Genomic DNA, 17232 nt, shown 5'->3' on the forward strand with positions numbered 1-17232 from the left:
AACAACAGAATGGGAAAGACTAGGGATCTCTTCAAGAAAATCAGAGATACCAAAGGAACATTTCATGCAAAGATGGGCTCGATAAAGGACAGAAATGGTATGGACCTAACAGAAGCAGAAGATATTAAGAAGAGGTGGCAAGAATATACAGAGAATTGTACAAAAAAGATCTTCACAACCCAGGTAATCATGACGGTGTGATCACTCACACTCACCTAGAACCAGACATCCTGGAATGTGAAGTCAAGTGGGCCTTAGGAAGCATCACTATGAACAAAGCTAGTGGAGGTGATGGAACTCCAGTTGAGCTATTTCAAATCCTGAAAGATGATGCTGTGAAAGTGCTGCACTCAATAGGCCAGCAAACTTGGAAACCTTAGCAGTGGCCACAGGGCTGGAAAAGGTCAGTTTTCATTCCAACCCCAAAGAAAGGCAATGCCAAAGAATGCTCAAACTACTGCACAATTGCACTCATCTCACACGCTGGTAAAGTAATGCTCAAAATTCTCCAAGCCAGGCTTCAGCAATACATGAACTGTGAACCTCCAGATGTTGAAGCTGGTTTTAGAAAAGGCAGAGGAACCAGAAATCAAATTGCCAACATCTGCTGGATCATCGAAAAAGCAAGAGAGTTCCAGAAAAACATCTATTTCTGCTTTATTGACTATGCCAAAGCCTTTGACTGTGTGGATCACAATAAACTGGAAAATCCTTCAAGAGATGGGAATACCAGACCACCTGACCTGCCTCTTGAGAAACCTATATGCAGGTCAGGAAGCAACAGTTAGAACTGGACATGGAACAACAGACTGGTTCCAAATAGGAAAAGGAGTACATAAAGGCTGTATACTGTCACCCTGCTTATTCAACTTATATGCAGAGTACATCATGAGAAACGCTGGGCTGGAAGAATCACAAGCTGGAATCAAGATTGCCAGGAGAAATATCAATAACTTCAAATATGCAAGATGACACCACCCTTATGGCAGAAAGTGAAGAGGAACTAAAAAACCTCTTGATGAAAGTGAAAGAGGAGAGTGAAAAAGTTGGCTTAAAGCTCAGCATTCAGAAAATGAAGATCATGGCATCTGGTCCCATCACTTCATGAGAAATAGATGGGGAAACAGTGGAAACAGTGTCAGACTTTATTTTTGGGGGCTCCAAAATCACTACAGATGGTGATTGCAGCCATGAAATTAAAAGACGCTTACTCCTTGGAAGGAAAGTTATGACCAACCTAGATAGCATATTAAAAAGCAGAGACATTACTTTGCCAACAAAGATCTGTCTAGTCAAGGCTATGGTTTTTCCAGTGGTCATGTATGGATGTGAGAGTTGCACTGTGAAGAAAGCTGAGTGCCGACGAATTGATGCTTTTGAACTGTGGTGTTGGAGAAGACTCTTGAGAGTCCCTTGGACTGCAAGGAGATCCAACCAGTCCATATTAAAGGAGATCAGCCCTGGGATTTCTTTGGAAGGAATGATGCTAACGCTGAAACTCCAGAACTTTGGCCACCTCATGCAAAGTGTTGACTCATTGGAAAAGACTCTGATGCTTGGAGGGATTGGGGGCAGGAGGAAAAGGGGACGACGGAGGATGAGATGGCTGGATGGCATCACTGACTCGATGGACGTGAGTCTGAGTGAACTCCAGGAGTTGGTGATGGACAGGGAGGCCTGGCGTGCTGCGATTCATGGGGTCGCAAAGAGTCGGACACGACTGAGCGACTGAACTGAACTGAACTGAACCTGATAATTACATGGTTATTTTCCCTGGCAACCAGCCCCCATCCTTAGTTCAGTTCAGTTCAGTCGCTCAGTCATGTCCAACTCTCTGTGACCCCATGAATTGCAGCACTCCAGGCCTCCGTGTCCATTACCAACTCCGGGAGTTCATCCAAACTCACGTCCATTGAATCGGTGATGCTATCCAGCCATCTCATCGTCCGTCGTCACTTTTTCCTCCAGCCCCCAATCCCTCCCAGCATCAGAGTCTTTTCCAGTGAGTCAACACTTTGCATGAGGTGGCCAAAGTTCTGGAGTTTCAGCTTTAGCATCATTCCTTCCAAAGAACACCCAGGGCTGATCTCCTTTAGAATGGACTGCTTGGATCTCCTTGCAGTCCAAGGGACTCGCAAGAGTCTTCTCTAGCACCACCGTTCAAAAGCATCAATTCTTCAGCACTCAGCTTTCTTCACAGTCCAACTCTCACATCCATGCATGACCACTGGAAAAACCATAGCCTTGAGTAGACGGACCTTTGTTGGCAAAGTAACGTCTCTGCTTTTCAATATGCATCCTTAGATGGAATCCAAATGTCACCTAATTAACATAACAAAAGACAGTGATCACTGTCATCACGTAGCAGGCAATTCCAAGGGTTTTAGAAGCCAGTTCTGATTATGCTGATCATATGGCTGCTGTTGATATACTAGGGATAAATTAGAGGGCCAGGACTGCTTTTTCCTAGTCAAATCAGAAACTATTTTTTTAACCCTTAAAGCATCTAGTTTTAAAAATCTGAATCCATTTCCAATGGTGGCATCTCTTTTGCTGATTAAATATGAGGAGCAATTAGGTAGTTCTGTTGGTTAGTCAACTGTCAAGATTGGTAGCATAATCATAGGTATTTTCACATAATCTTCTCATTCCTCAGTAAGGAAACATTTCACACTTCTTAGGTATGGGCCCCATGATACCAGGGTTTTTATATTTTCACATGGACAAGGAGGGATAGAAGCAGAATGGGGAAAGAGGTTTTCGGATATAAGAGTAAATCTATTTTCTAACCTAGATTTAACTCTTTTAATATCAATTATTTCTATCCATCAATTTTCCATGTTAGAAAGTAAATTCCTAGGATAATATTAAAAGAGTTTAATCAAAAGAGTTTGGAACAATTATTTTTTTCTATTAAATTTTGTGACTTAGAGGTATTCAACATTTCTTTGTCTCAGAATCACCTTTCCTAGTTCTAACAGGGTCAGAGGGCCAGAGAAATAAAACAACTATAATTACATCACCAATTTTGGCAGTTGGTTTATCAGCTGCACTAACTAGTTGCTCTTCGTATTTCATCAGCAAAAGAGATATCTCCCTTGAAAATGGATTAAAGGAACTTCCCTGGTGGGCCAGTGGTTAAGATTTTGCCTTCCAATGCAGGGGCCACAGGTTCCATCCCTGGTTGGGGAATGGAGAGCCCACATGCTGCACAGCACAGCCAAAAAATAAAAATAAATGAAATAACAATAAGAATAATACAATAATTTTAAAAGAAAATGGATTCAGACATTTTAAAAGCAGATGCTTTAGGGATAAAACAATAGTAATTTCTATTTTGGTGAGAAAAATTATTGGGCCTTTAATTTATCTCTGTTGTTAAGTGTTAGTCACTCAGTCATGTCTGACTCTTTACCACCCCATGGACTGTAGCCCGCCAGGCTCCTCTGTCCATGGGATTCTCAAGGCAAGAATATTGGAGTGGGTTGCCATTTCCTTCTCCAGGGGATCTTCCTGACCCAGGAACCGAACCTATAGATGATGAACGGTACCTATTCTATACCATGTACATGGGTATCCAAATATATTTATGTATATACATATGTATGGGGTTTCCCTCATGCCTCAGATGGTAAAGAGTCTGCCTGCAATGCGGGAGACCAGGATTCGATCCCTGGGTTAGGAAGATCTCTCAGAAAAGGGAATGATTACCCACTCCATGGGGATCATGAAGAGTTGGACACAATTGAGTGACTAACACTTTCACTTCACTTTCATGCATATGTATATTTTTAACTTCATAGAAAATTCACAGCCTAAGGAGGAAACACTTTGAAACTAAGATATATCATTGTTGCTTCTTTAAGAGAAAAACTTATTTTAGTTTCATGGTTTGAGTCAACTTATATATCACATAATTTATAAATGTCAAACATACTTAAAAACAAAGTTTGGCTTATTTGGATATTTCATTGAGCTAATAAGCCCAAGGGTAGATCTTGATTGATTTATAGGTGAGTTTGATTAGCAAATATTCCTGAGACAAATCTTCAAAGAGCATTTTTATTACTTTGCTCTAGTGAATTCCAAGATTTCGTGCTGTCATATAGTAACAGGCTACACATAAAACCTTAGTACTGACTTGGCAAATGACAGCTGGGGGAACTGCTCAGTATTGGTGCATAGTCTGAACTGGCTCTAGTCTACACCAGTGGTGGTGAGTCTTCATTAGAATACTAAAACACTTTCTCGTTTACTTGGTTTTGCATTAAATCGATTCACATACACATGTAATACATTGTATAATCAGTATCTCAAGTCACACTGAAAGCATATCCTATTTGTATTTGGTGACCAATCCTCATGAGCTTCCCTAAGGAAAAAAAAAAAAAAAAACTACAGAGTTGAGTAGTTTGTTTGGGGCATAGTCTCACCTACCAGAGTGTCACTGCTTTCCTAACCATGACGCACCTGTCTTCAGACCAAATCTGCTTGCCCAAAGGCACTACTGTAGCATTTCGCTCAAACCTGCCCTTCCATGTGCCAGGACCACTTTCCCTCTTCCTCTCTGGTGGCATTTAAACTCCCATTTAAGGAAACGTCATGTTTTAGGAATTTAGGTTTGTCCACGGAACTGTAAAAGTGATCAGCGACTCTTCCCAGTCTCTGTGTGTGTGTATACGTGCTGCTGCTACTGCTGCTAAGTCGCTTCAGTCGTGTCCGACTCTGTGCGACCCCATAGACGGCAGCCCACCAGGCTCCCCCCGTCCCTGGGATTCTCCAGGCAAGAACATTGGAGTGGGTTGCCATTTCCTTCTCCAGTGCATGAAAGTGAAAAGTGAAAGTGAAGTCGCTCGGTCGTGTCCGACTCTTAGCGACCCCATGGACTGAGGCCCACCAGGGTCCTCTGTCCATGGGATTTTCCAGGCAAGAATACTGGAGTGGGGTGCCATTGCCTTCTCCAGTGTATACATGCACACACAAACAAACGTGTGCTCTGTGATGTAAAATGCTTGCACAGATGACCTGCTTCCTGTTTTGCTCTGTGAGGTGGGAAAGGAAGACAAGCAAGCAGACGTGTAATCAGGAAGGTGAGCAGTGCAAGAAGCCTCTCAGGGAGTGAAGCTGAGGCGCCAGCAGGTGGAAGGAGTCAGTCCGCTGGGACTAGAGAATGGGTTCTCGCCATTTCCTTTCTAATCCCAGATAGTCTCCTACACGGGCTCTGTTAAGACAGGATGGGGAGACCAGCTGCTGCTGCTAAGTCGCTTCAGTTGTGTCCGACTCTGTGCGACCCCAGAGACAGCAGCCCACCAGGCTCCCCCGTCCCTGGGATTCTCCAGGCAAGAACACTGGAGTGGGTTGCCATTTCCTTCTCCAATGCATGAAAGTAAAAAGTGAAAGTGAAGTCGCTCAGTTGTGTCTGACTTAGCGACCCAGTGGACTGTTGCCTACCAGGCTCTTCTGTCCATGGGATTTTCCAGGCAACAGTACTGGAGTGGGGTGCCATTGCCTTCTCCGACCAGCACGGACCCTCAAATGCCCTACACTCTTAGAATCTATTTTCTGAGGCAAGGGTACTTCCTAACGGGTCTCTGGAAGAGAAGCAACTGGTCCCAGTCAAAAGGTCAAAGAAAGAGAGGTTTGTTTTTACTTTCTATCTTCCTCATTGAGTTTTTTGCAGACCTTCTCAATACATAATGGAAACAATGTATTACATCAATTCTAGGGTGATTTTTTTTTCACAATTTAACACCTCTGAAACTGAGATGCATCCTATGATCAATGGCAATTTACGGGATTGATGTTGCCTGAATTGAATTTCTTATATGAGCATGTATTTCCACTAGGGTCACTACCGACCTGAGACCACTTTAAATTAGATTATCTCTCTGAGTTGTTTGCAACGCACTGGTGGTATGAATGCAGATCTCATACCTATGTGAGTAAAGGTTATTGTTCAGAACCTCAGGGAAGAGTTTTCTTTTCTCTCTCCTATCAGGGCTGAGGTTGAAAAATGAAACTGTCCCTTGGGGACTCCGGCTTTATGCCAGGGTCTCTTATTAGACTCCCTGTCCTAGACTTTTTTCTTGGTAGTTGATAAAATAATGGCTTATCTTATAGCCAAAAGAATTTAAGAAATTTCATAGTGGAATTAAAAGCGCTTCTCCAGGGAGAAGCATTTCTTCTCAGTTTCTTACTTGAATTGAAAATTGAAATTGGTTGTCTCCAGGGACAAGCATTCTTCCCAGTTTCTTACTTCTAAGCAGCAACACTGCCTTCTTCAGGTCTTCACTTGTCTCTCAGAGCCTGCCAGACCTCTCCAAAAGATCCAGGTAATCACCCTCCACATGAATGATTCACTGTGCAATTTGTGGATATAATGGGATTTGTTCATTTGTAATTTCATCAAGATATAACTTTTGAGTAAATATTGTTATAATGCTATAATTACCACTGTGGTGAATTTGTTCATTTTCTTTTGCAAATATTTATAAGGTTATCTATTCTATGCACTGGGGAAGGAAAAAATATGCCCAAGAAATGGCCCCTGACTTAAGGGAGCTTTGAGTCTGTTATGATTGGATAAGGGATGTGCTAAATAACTGTAATGTAATATAGAAAGTGATAATACCAGGGGAAAGGAATGGAAAAGCTATCCCATGATATTCAGGAGAGAAAGAAATCATTTCTAGTCTGGGAGAATCAAAAAATACTTTATGGACGATATGCGTTACAATATTAAGGGGGAAAGTAATAAGGATTATCATTTAAAGTGCTTTGTGCACTTTGTCACTCAGTCGTGTCTGACTCTTTGTGACCCCATGGACTTTAGCCTTCCAGGCTCCTCTGGCCATGGGATTCTCCAGGCAAGGATACTAGAGTGGGTTGCCAAACCCTCCTCTTTGCCATGCCTCCTCCTCCTTTAGTTACATTATTTTATGTAGTCCTCTATGAAATCAATGTAAATTCCATTTTACAGCTGAGAAAACTGGTTTTGAAAACAGAATAACTTTTTAGAGGCATAAGCCTTGTTGGGAAGGCTGATGATTATCAGTGGGAATCATCGGAACAAAGGCAAGGATGTGGGAAAGCCAGGGGCACGTGCACAGATACTACACAGGTCATCAGAAGTCTAAAGGCAAGTGATAAGAGAGAGAAAACCGAGTGCTTTGTTTTAGCTAGATAATGAAGGACTCAGTGAGAGTTGTCATGGACATAGAATACAATAGCCTGGTAGATGGTTTACTGAAGTTCTAACAAAGGAGGAAAGTGAAGGTGAAGTCGCTCAATCGTGTCCAACTCTGAGACTCTGTGGGCTGTAGCTTACCAGGCTCCTCCATCGATGGGATTTTCCAGGCAAGAATACTGGAGTGGGTTGCCATTTCCTTCTCCAGGAGATCTTTCCAACCCAGGGATTGAACCTGGGTCTCCTGCATTGTAGGCAGACACTTTACCATCTGAGTCACCAGGGAAGTCCCTAACAATGGAGAAATAGTTGTCAAAGATGAGGCAGTGATTTGGGTATTGAGTGTCTAGGAGAAAGTAATACTAGAAGAAATAGTGAGCACAAGAGAATATGGGACATTAAGGTCCTGTCCTAATGAGCTTAATTATAAGTGTCCCAATACTGTCTGTACCAGCAGAGTAAGAGTTTAGGAGAAAGGGCCAAGCAATTGTAGGATGTAATCAATGGTAAGGCTAGTGCCCATGGAGGGATAATCTTAGACCAGAGTGCTTCAAACTCAAATATGGTTCAGTGAGGTACCATGATATACAAAAAGTGATCCTCATACATGGACCTTGGTGACTTATGAAGTATGGGGAGACTCATTCTCATCAAGGAAGACCTTTCAGTGCCCAATAAGAGAGACTGAGAGCAAATCTAAACCACAAGGAAAAGGACTGATTTATGCTAAAGGGGGCTTCTCTGGTAGCTCAGCTGGTAAAAAATCTGCCTGTAATGCAGGAAGCCCTGGTTCAATTCCTGGACCAGGAAGATCCCTTGGAGAAGGGATAGGCTACCCACTCTAGTATTCTTAGGATTTCCTGGTGGCTCAGATGGTAAAGAATCCACCTGCAATGTGGGAGACCTGGGTTTGATCCCTGGGTTGGGAAGATCCCCTGTAGGAGGGCATGGCAACCCACTTCAGTGTTTTTGCCTGGTGAATCCCCATGGACAGAGGAGCCTGGTGGGCTACAGTCCATGGGGTCACAAAGAGTTGAACACGACTGAAAGACTGAGCACAGCACAGCACAACAGGCTAAAAGCATTGATCGAAACCAGTTCTTCCCCCATCACTAGTTACCAGTTTCCTAGGGTACGAAGTTGACTTTTAATCCCCATTCTATCACTAGACAAACTGGTATAAAAGTTGGGCATCAGAGACTTAGGTGGAAGGATCAGCCAAAGAGGCTTCTGGCTGGAGCTTTGTGGTCTTTCAATGGAAGACTGAAATGTTATGCTCTCCACCTCTCTAGGGGTCTGTTAATTTCAAAGCACCCTTACATCAGGCATAAAGAAGTCAAAGGATTACATTACTTCTAGTCCATGTTTGTTTACAGAGAAGGTAACTGATATCTACTGCCAGCCTGAGTTCTCATTTTTTCTAAATATATACATATATATATATATATTTTATTTTTGACTACGCTTTGTTTGTGCCTTTGTTGCTGTGCATGGGCCTTCTGTAGTTGTGGAGAGCGGGGGATACTCTCTAGTCAAGGTGTGCGGACTTCTCGTGGTGCTTATCTTGCTGAACAGTGTGGACTCTAGGCGCATGGCTTCAGTAGTTGTGGCTCCCGGGCTCCAGAGTGCAGGCTTGGCAATTGTGGCACTTGGGCATAGTTGCCCCATGGCATGTGGGATATTCCCAGACTAGGGATCAAACCAGTGTCCCCTGCATTGCAAGGCAGATTCATAACCACTGGACCACCAGGGAAGCCCTCATTAATTCTAGAACAATTATGGGTAGCTTGAGTAGGGTTGGAAAAATCTGAAACCATCAGTAGGCAGCTGAAACCATCAGTAGGCAGTTGAAACCATCAGTAGGCAGTTGAAACCATCAGTAGGTAGTTGAAATTGCTCAATTAGTTTAAGAGGAGAGCATAAACAAGAGATTTTAAAGTCATGAAGATACAGTGTGTGTGTGCTCAGTCATGTCCAGCTCTTTGAAACTCCCTGCACTGTAGCTTGCCAGGATCCTCTGTCTGTAATTTTTCCAGGCAAGAATACTGGAGCAGGTTGCCATTTCCTCCTCCAGGGGATCTTCCTGACCCGGGGATTGAACCTGAGTCTTTTGCATCTTCCGCATTGGCAGGCAGATTCTTTACCACTGCACTACCTGGGAAACCCCTAAATAGATACAATGGTTGCAAGTATTTTTTTTTTTCTTTAAGTGAAATTGTTGAAAGAAGTAGGAAAGGGAAAAGGCAAACAGAGGGAAGATCCAAGGACTGACACAAAGGGATCCTCTGAACGTGGAGAAAAAGAGGAGGAAGGGGAGTTGGACAAGAATTTGGAGGGAAGGAGGACAGGAGAGAATGACAGATGTCATACAGAAACAGAGAAGGAATAAAACCATTAGATGGTCTACTGGGAGGTCATTGTGACCCCTAAGAGCAAGCATGAGTGAACAAATCATACCACAGTGGATGTAACATGAGTGAGCAGTAAGGAAATGAAAGCAATATAGTTTTTTTCCCTCAAAGATACTTGGCTATGGAAGGAAGGAAGGAAGGAAGGAGGGAAGGAGAGGCGGGGAAGGAACTCTGAGCATAGAAACTCAGAGTTGAGAGTTTTTCTTTTTGATTTTCAAATCTTTGAAAAGAATTTTCTCTAATCTTCAGCGTCTTATTGCTTCTATTTTAGGCCATGGGATTAGAGTCAGAGGGTCATGGATTCAGTTTATGCTGCTGTGTACTAACTTTATCTTTCCCATGGAGCATAAGGTGTATGATTTTGACACATTACTTAATCTTACTTATTTCACATGCAGATGAACATTACGCTTTGTTTACTTTGTGATCCTTCTTCCCAGGAGAAGGTCTGATTAAATCACTTGTCATCATTCAATGAAGCACAACACTTCTGCAGAGAACAGTTCACCAAGACCTTCTCAGAGGTGCTGCTAATCTATGTGCACAAGGTTTTTACAAGATAAATGATTTTGAGTCTAGAATAGTAATACCACCTTATACATGCATTTTTCTTTAAATATTTACAAAGAACTTTCACAGGCATTTTCTAATTAAATTTGCATAACACACTCTCTGAAAGCAGAAAGAGTGAAGTAGCTAAAAAAAGAAAGAAAGAAAGAAAAACTATAATGAGGCCAAATAAAAATTGCCAAGTAGCAAAATAAATTGAATTTCACCTTGAATTTGTCATGGAACCTATAAGCTATAGGACCAGTTCTTTTGTCTAAGCAGAATACCAAAGGGAATATTTCTTTTGTTGACTCCAATATATATTGTAAACAGTTGAGCCAAAAGACATACAAATATTTTATTTAAGCAATATGAGAATTAGGATTTAGTATGGGCTGCCCAGGTAATTTGGACTAATTCTCCTACTGAAAACAAATAGAAAAACTGGGGAATTGTAATAGAACTAAAGAGACCAAAAAGTGATCAAGTCAGTCAAGCATTGTGTTTCCAAGATACAGAAGAATGAAAAAGACCCAGAAAGATAACTAATCTGTAAAGTCAGATTTGCCCTAAATTTGTCAGGTTATTTTAGGAAGAACTGGTTGAGAGAATAAACAGAGATTTTACAGATTTATGGATACAGAGGACAAAAGTTGGAGTTCAAGGCCCAACAAAGAGAATAACTAGTAACATCTCCTTCCAGATTCTTGTTGGAACCTTGAAAGTTCAACCTAGGAGTAAGAATAGACCAGACAGAGACTGGCCTTCAATGAAACAGAAACCCAGCTCCAAACTGTTGTAAGTCCTAATTGAATTAATTAAGTTAATATGGACTTTCTGTGTCCCCAGCCATCAACTAGATATTCTCTAAAGGAATATATCATCTTAGGTCTAAATTAGATCTATAATTTTTTTTTCATAAACTATAATTGTTAATCAAGAGTACTCAGAAATATGAGGAAACAAGACAGGTGCCTAACACTAAGAAATAATAGATATAAGGAACTTACACTACTCAATAGGGAAAGATATATATGGTTGTTAGTTATTTGCTGACTTCTGTCTGACTCTTTTGTGACCCTATGGACTGCAGGCCACCAGGCTCCACTATCCATGGAGTTTTCCGAGCAAGAATACTGGAGCGGGTTGCCGTTTCCTTCCCTGGTGGTTCAAACAGTCGAGTCTGCCTGCAACGCAGGAGAGTTGGGTTCAATCCCTGGGTCAGGAAGATCCCCTGTAGAAAGGAATGGCTACCCACTCCAGTATTCTTGTCTGGAGAGTCCCATGAACAGAGGAGCCTGGCAGGCTATAGTCCATTGGGTCACAAAGAGGTGGACAAAACTGAATGACTAACACTTTCACTTTTTCTTTCTCCAATACTCACACACACACACACACACACATACATACATAGATATAATCTAGTTTAAAAAAAAAAAAAGGGCAAAAGACCTGAATAAACATTTTCCCAAAGAAGACATACAGATGGCCAAGAGATATGTGAAAAGATGCTCAATATCATTAATCCATTAGAGAAACACAAATCAAAACCACAATGAGATATCACTTCACACCTGGAGATGGTTTTTGTCAAAAAGACAAGCAATAACAAGTGTTAGTGAAGATGCTGGAAAAAGGGAATCCTTTCACACTATTGGTAGGAATGTAAAATAAAGACAAAATCTGCAAAAAATTGATGAATCTTCACTGTCTATAATTTTTATAAGTAGGAAAAAAATCAATGAGGATAAAAATAACACAATTATTGCTGTTACTTTAATTGAGACATATAAAACCCTATACTCAACAAATTCAGAATATACACTTCTTTCAAAAGCAATAAAAAAAACTTTACAAAAATAGACCATATGCTTTCCATGAGGTAATAAAATTTCAAATAAATTATTCAAAGTATGAACTCTGGCCACAGAGGGATTTAATTAAAACTTACTAACAAAAAATAACTTGAAAATCTTTATATATTTGGAAATTAAGCAACAGCTATCTAAAAAACTATGTAAATTTAAAAATACATATTTAAATAAATGATAATGAAAATACTGAATAGTAATATTTATGGAATAAAGTTCTGCCTATATTAGAAAATAAAAATATGATGTAATTATCTAACTATCCATCTCAAATACTCACAAAAATAATAGAAAACTGAACCCAAAGAAAATTTAAAAATGTATAGTAAAGAGAATCAAAAGCCAGTGCTTGGTTCTTTAAAAAGACTGAGCAAATTAATGAGGGGAAAAATATATAGAAGAGCTAAATAACCAGTATCAGTAATGAAGATGGATTCCACTAACATCAAAGAGACTATAGGAAAACACAGCTTACCAGAAATCAATGAGGAAGAAATAGAAAATATAATCAGCCATATAACTATTACTGCCCAGTAAGTAAAGTCCAAAATATTTCATGAATAAATGCTACACAGGACATAAGGAAATCATAATGCCAATCCTGAGCAATGGAAAAAGAGAAAACATTTACCAACTTGTTTTAAGAGACCAACATAATCTTTCTTTTCTCTTTTTGGACAAGGTAATGGCTATAATTACCTGTGTTGTACAATGTATTATTGATGCTTACTTATTTTATACATAGTAGTTTTTATCTTTTAACCCCTTTCCCCTAACTTGCCCCTCCCTCTTCCCCACTGGTAACCACTAGTTTGTTTTCTAAATCAGTGAGTCTGTTTCTATTTTGCTACATACATTCATTTGTATTATTTTTTAGATTCCACATATAGGTAATATTGTATCCCAACTCAGGGATCAAACCCAGGTCTGCATTGCACACAGACTTCTGCATTGCAGGTGGATTCTTTACTGACTAAGCTATGAGGGAAGCTCATTTATGGCTGAGTAATATTCTATTGTGTGTGTGTGTGTGTGTGTGTGTATATGTGTGTATGTGTGTATAAAACACATCTTATGTATCCATTCATCCATTCTTGGACACTTGAGTTACTTCCATATATTGGCTATTGTAAATAGTGCTGCTAAGGAACATTGGGATGCATGTCTTCTTACAAATCAGTGTTTTCATCTTTTCCAGATACATACCCAGGAGTGGAATTGCTGGATCATCTGAGAGTTCTATTTTTAGTTTTTTAGAACCCTCCATACAGTTTTCCACAGTGACTGAACCAATTTACATTCCCCACCAACAGTGCACAGGTGTTCCCTTTCCCCCCACATCCTTCCCAACATTTGTTATCTGTAAACTTTTTAATGATAGTCATTCTTATAGGTATATACAATAGCTCATTGTTGATTTGATTTGCATCTCTCTAATAATTAGCAATATTGAGCATGTTTTCATGAACCTGTTAGCCATCTGTATGTATTCTTTGGAAAAATATCTATTCAGGTCTTCTGCCCATTTTTAGTGGGTTATTTGTTTTTTGATTTTGAGTTGTATGAGCTGTTTATATATTTTTGGATATTAACACTTCGTTCATTGTCATTTGTGAATATTTTCTCCCATTCTATAGGTTGTATTTTCATTTTGTTGATGGTTTCTTCTGCTGAGTAAAAATTTAAAGTTTAATTAAGTTCCATTTGTTTATTTTTGCTTTTATTTCAGAGACCAGCATAACCTTCATACCAAACCTGACAAGACTATTACCGGAAAGGAAGACTGCAGGTAATCCATTCTTTCCAAATTGACCCGTACAGTCAGTGCAACCCCAAACAAAATCTAAGCTGGTATTTTCACAACTGACAAAGTGAAAGTGAAAGTCGCTCAGTTGTGTCCGACTCTTTGTGACTCCAAGAACTATATAGTCCATGGAATTCTCCAGGCCAGAATATTGGAGTGGGGAGCCTTTCTCTTCTCCAAGAGATCTTCCCAACCCAGGGATCGAAGCCAGGTCTCCTGCATTGCAGGTGGATTCTTTACCAGCTGAGCCACAAGGGAAGCCCATAATTGACAAGATTATTCTAAAAATTCACATGGAAATCAAAGAATCTAGAATGGTCATGATACTATTAAATTTTTTGAAAGACTTGTATACAATACTGGGGCTTTGCAAGTGGCTCAGGGGTAAAGAATCTGCCTGCTCATGCAGGAGATGAGGGAAGATCCCCTGGAGAAAGAAATGGTAACCCATTCCAGTATTCTTTCCTAGGAAATTCCATGGACAGAGGAGCCTGTGGGCTATAGTCCATGGGGGTCTCAAAGAGTAGGACACAACTTAGCGACTAAAACGACAACACAAAATATACTACAAAGTTACCTTAAGATAGTGTGGTAATGGCACAAGGACACATATGCTCTACTCATAAAATGCATCTTTCAGAGAGAGAAAATATAAATTATAATCTGAGAGAATATATTTGTAATACATAAATCCAGCAAAGAAATTTGATCTGGAATAAAGAGCGCCTATGAATCCAAAAAAGAAAAAGAAAAACACACATATTCTTACATATAAATAGAACCAAGAAACTCCTGAAATATCCTCAGTCACTCAGTTGTGTCCAACTCTTTGTGACCCCATGTACTGTAGCATGCCTGGCCTCCCTGTCCATCACCAACTCCCAGAGCTTGTTCAAACTCATGTCCATCGAGTCAGTCATGTCAACCAACGAAATATTCTGTAATTAATCTAACTATTGACATTGTTGTTGTTTAGTCCTTAAGGCATGTCCAACTCTTTTGTGACCCCTTGAACTGTAGCCCAGCAGGCTCCTCTGTCCATGGGATTCTCCAGGCAAGAATACTGGAGTGGGCTGCCATTTCCTTCTCCAGGGGGTCTTCCTGACCCAGGGAGCAAACCATCATCTCCTGCATTGGCAGGTGGATTCTTTCCATGAAGCCACCAGGGAAACCCACGTAGTGCATACTGAGAGTGTATTCTAGTCCTTGGCCTGGGTTCACAGCCATCTCTGATCTGGTCTCCACTGTGTATCTGACTCTACCACTGCACACTCTAGCACTGCACACTCAGGTCATCTCTGCCTCAGCCTATACCATGCCTATCCTGGATTTGGATGCTCGCAGAAAAAGTACATTCAGTACTGTCAAGTCACAACAAGTAATTAATATGTCTCTGTTGAGTGAATGCATGCATGAAAGAATAAAATAATATCTTCCTTCCTGTTCTCTGCTTTTCAAAATCCTATCTATCCTTTGAGGTGCACACATACTGCATATCCCATGTCTTCTGTGAAGGCTTTCCTACTAATTCTTCTCTGAGTTCTTCTAGCTCTTAACAGAACTATCCTTTGATTTTTATCACATTCTATAATGCATTATTTTTTTCATACCCACAGATACTATTGTCTCATCAAAAGAATAAATTCCAGAAGAGCAAGGAACATGTCTGCAATTCATTTATATTATGAAGTATCTGTCCAACTGTCTTGTAAACAGTGGTGCTCAATATTTTTCAGAAGAAATGTAATGATCAAAAATCCAGTCCCAAAATTCAGATAGACCTGAACCCTGGCCTTGGTTCTGCTGTGTGACTCTGGGCAGTTACCTGACTGCTCTAATTGTCAGTTTCCTCATCTGTGAAAGATGGATAATATTACATCCTTAAAAGGATGCAATGAAATAATATACATAGAGTGCATGTGTGTGTGCATGCTCAGTCTTGTCTGACTCTTTGTGATCCCATGGGCTGTAGCCCTGCCAGGCTCCTCTGTCCATGGGATTGTCCTGGCAAGAATACTGGAGTGGGTTACCATTTCCTCCTCCAGGGGATCTTCCCCACCTAGGGATCAAACCCACATCTCCTGAGTCTCCTTCATTGGCAGGCAGATTCTTTACCACTGTGCCTCCTGGTAAGCCTATAATATACATAACACACATAGGAAATACATGTTAAATGATAGCTAGCAGTAGTAGTAGTATTCAGTATTAATTATGGCTCTGAGTTGTAAAAGTATTCACTCTGAAAATTAACAGAGAGACAAACATGAACACAGAACAGTAACCGTAAAACTAAGGCTAATAGAACAGCCAAAGAAAATTTCCAGCATGTAAAAATGTCCAGCTTGTCTTTCTTCTACTAATCTACACATGGCCAAAGGTCTTCAGGGACTTCTGTTTCCTAACACTGCAGGAATTTTCTCATTCCATCTCAGATGTCTGCTTTCTCCCCTCTTTCTGATATACAGGGTCTCAAATAAATGACACAGGATAGCTCCAAACACAGTATTATCCACCCCAGTAATTTCTTTTCTGTTCTTAGTGAAGGTCAGAAGTGTCCTTCTCTTGCAAAAGACATAATGCAAACCTCAGGGTTCTTATACCCTTAGGATTCTCTCAATTTCTTCTTCTGTCTCATTAGCACAGGAGGAGAAAATCTGCTAAACAACTTACATTTAATTTACCGATTTACATTTGTTTATACTTCAAATTAAATGGTTAGATAGTATCACCGGCTCAATAGCAAACTCTGGGAGATAGAGGACAGAGGAGCCTGGCATGCTACAGTCCACGGGGTCACAAAGAGTTGGACACAACTTTGCAACTGAATGACAACAAAAATACCTTCAGATTGTCAGGAGAATAATGAAAGCATCTTCATTTATGTATCTAGTATTCTCAAGGGATTTCTCAAGAGTAACTGATCCATCCTTAGTAAACTGTACCCCTTATTGCCACCTATTGCCATCATTATCTCAATGATGAATAATGCTGAGAGTAGCTACCACAGATAAAATTAGTTATGTGTGCCCTAACCAAGAAGGAAGGGGTGAGTCAGGATTGAAGCCCTTTCTTACCTGGATGTGCTTCCACACTGAGTTGGGAGAGGCTCCATTCAATCTTATATTTGTGCTTAACACCATAGGCAGAGCCCATATTCAGGTTTCCAATAACTCTCTTTCATACTCCTTTAATCCATGGCTACTCACACTTGTTCCCAAGGGGCACTAGTGTTCCAAGCTGTAGAGAGCAAGCGTTTGACTGTAATATTGAATGATTGCCTTTACCCTGTTTGCAAAGGAAAAATGTTAATGGATCACATATTCTCAATTCAAATTCTTTCTCCAATCATTTTTCACAAGTCCTTGTCTCCAGACACCACTTTCCTGCTTAAGGTTGCTAGTAGATGAGAGA

General features: G+C 40.4%; 1 protein-coding gene across 7 annotated transcripts in view; it reads left to right on the forward strand.

The window, feature by feature from the left end:
* LMNTD1 (lamin tail domain containing 1) overlaps positions 1–17232 on the forward strand; it is a 489613-nt gene that overhangs the window by 411692 nt on the left and 60689 nt on the right. For all 7 annotated transcript variants that reach the window (XM_059887032.1, XM_059887035.1, XM_059887034.1 and 4 more), the window contains one exon: positions 13747–13806. The gene's annotated coding sequence lies outside the window, so the exon portion shown is untranslated. The remainder of the gene's footprint in view (positions 1–13746; positions 13807–17232) is intronic.

The sequence above is a fragment of the Bos taurus genome, chromosome 5, assembly GCF_002263795.3.
Source record: "Bos taurus isolate L1 Dominette 01449 registration number 42190680 breed Hereford chromosome 5, ARS-UCD2.0, whole genome shotgun sequence".
In the NCBI taxonomy this organism is placed as follows: Eukaryota; Metazoa; Chordata; class Mammalia; order Artiodactyla; family Bovidae; genus Bos; species Bos taurus.